At 46.1% G+C, this 2,305-nt stretch overlaps 1 non-coding gene across 1 annotated transcript; it reads right to left on the reverse strand.

The window, feature by feature from the left end:
* Window positions 1-669: 669 nt before the first annotated feature.
* Window positions 670-772, reverse strand: LOC149832357 (small nucleolar RNA R71). Its single transcript, XR_016433440.1, has one exon. It is a non-coding gene; the product is annotated as a small nucleolar RNA R71 (small nucleolar RNA).
* Between the last annotated feature and the right edge of the window lie 1,533 nt (window positions 773-2,305).

The raw sequence follows: 2,305 nt of genomic DNA on the forward strand, positions 1-2,305 counted from the left end.
TTTTAGAATAGTTTACTTTGTTATTTAATTATTTAGTATAGAATTCTGACATAGCTATATAGCATATTTGCTTGTTTTTAGTTACTGTTATTTGCTTATTTACATTTTAGTATCTGTGCTAGTTTAATTTTTTTTTAGTTAGGTCGTTTGCTTACATCTGGTCTTAGTACCAGTGTATGCAGGGTCGACGAGGTCTAGGAACCCCATTACACCCATTTGTTGACAACCCAGAGAGAATTTTACATTCTCATCGAAGTTCGGCAACAATGGCTGACATGGATCCTCCACCTCCACCCCCAGTTCTTTCACGCCCTCTGCGGGAATACTTCATTCCCACAGACTATGTTCAGGCATCCTGCATTCGGAGACCCGATGTAGGAGCGCCACATTATGAGATTAAGGCCAGCATTATTCAAATGCTTCCATCCTTTTATGGCCTTAGTCATGAGGATCCCTACCGACACTTAGATGAATTCCTCGAAATCTGTTCTACTGTTAAGATACAGAATTTCGATGATGATGCGTTGAGGTTGACTCTATTTCCTTTTTCATTGAAGGACAAAGCCAAGTATTGGCTAAAGTCCTTAGATTCTGTAGAAATAGAGTCCTGGGATCAGTTGCAACAGGAGTTTCTTCGGAAATACTTTCCCATTGGTTGCACGAACCAATATCGTAGAGCCATCACTAGCTTTTCAGAGCTAGATGGTGAGCGCTTTCATGAGACCTGGGAGAGAATGAAGGATCTCCTCAGGAAATGCCCCCATCATCAGGTGCCGAAATGGCAACTGGTGCAGAGTTTCTATGATGGATTGTCTGACAAGAATCGTCAGATGATCGACTCTTCATGCGGTGGGACATTCATGCTGAAGAGCGAGGACGAAGCATGGAGGCTATTTGATACATTGGCCAAGAATTCACTCCACCATGCTTCGAGCTCTCATTCTGATAGAGCCACACCCAGCATTCAGAAGAAAGCTGGCGTTCTTGAGATTGGTCCATCTACTGCACTACAGTGTAAAGTAGACATGATTGCTCAGAAGCTGGACCAGCTTCTCTCAGGACCATCCACTACACAGCAGGTGTGTACTCTTTGTGCCAGTCCGGCACACGAGATCACTGAGTGCCCTTCAGCAGCTCAGTACCCTGAATTTGTTCAAGAACAAGTTCAGGCAGCTCAGGGTTACGTCAGACCGCCAAATAACCCATTTTCATCGACATATAATCCGGGTTGGCGTAACCATCCCAATTTTTCATGGAAGAATCCACAGTCTTCTATACAGATGCCTTCTTCCTCTCAGCCAGTTCGGCAGCCATCTTTTACTCAGCCATTTCAAAGACCGAACTATGCTCAGTCTTCTTCTTCTTCAGTTCCTTCCCCGATTCAGCAGGAGTCTGCCCCGCAGACATCTTTTGAGGAGAGACTTCTCCAGGCATTCCAAGAGGTGAAAACCTCTAATCAGAACGCCTTCGAGAAGTGTAGCCAGATTTTGAGCTCACATACGCAGTCCATTGCGAAGTTAGAGTCGCAAATGGGACAGTTAGCTGAGGCTATTAGTAGGAGACCCGAGGGTACATTGCCGAGTCAGGCTGTCATGAACCCGAAGGGTAAGGACCAGATGACTGGAGGCCTATTTCATACTGAGACACAGCAGCAGGCTAAATCAGTTATGGCCTTGAGAAGTGGACGTGAGTATCACGTTGAGAGTAGAGAGAAGATAGAGGAGCCAGAGACCATTGTTTCACCTACGTCGGCTCAATCATCATCCCCATCCCCATCATCACCTTCATCATCTTTATCCTCAGAGAAGAAGAAGGATAGGAGTGATCCTTCTCGCAAAGAGGAGGAGCCAGCAGAGTATATTCCCCCACCACCCTATCCCAAAGCATTAGAGTCTCCTGGTTATAGAGGGAAGCAAGGTGCGAAGATCCAGGACATGCTTGATATCTTCAAGCATGTGCAGATCAACCTACCTTTGCTCGATGCTATTCAGCAGGTGCCGGCTTATGCCAAATTCCTGAAGGAGCTATGTACGCAAAAGAGGAAATCCAGAGAGCGAGTTCCTAACAGGGTCCATCTGACTGAGCAGGTGAGTTCAGTACTTCAGCATCAGACACCACCCAAGCTCAAGGACCCTGGAGCACCTATCATTGCTTGTACTATAGGGAACATCCGGATAGAACGCGCATTGCTCGATCTTGGAGCAAGCGTGAACATTCTGCCCGGATATTTCTTTGATTCTTTCGGGTTAGGGGAGATGAGATCGACTCCGATTACACTTCAACTGGCAGATCGTTCCGTCAAGGT

The sequence above is a fragment of the Nuphar pumila genome, chromosome 7, assembly GCF_984573655.1.
Source record: "Nuphar pumila chromosome 7, dmNupPumi1.hap1.1, whole genome shotgun sequence".
In the NCBI taxonomy this organism is placed as follows: domain Eukaryota; kingdom Viridiplantae; phylum Streptophyta; class Magnoliopsida; order Nymphaeales; family Nymphaeaceae; genus Nuphar; species Nuphar pumila.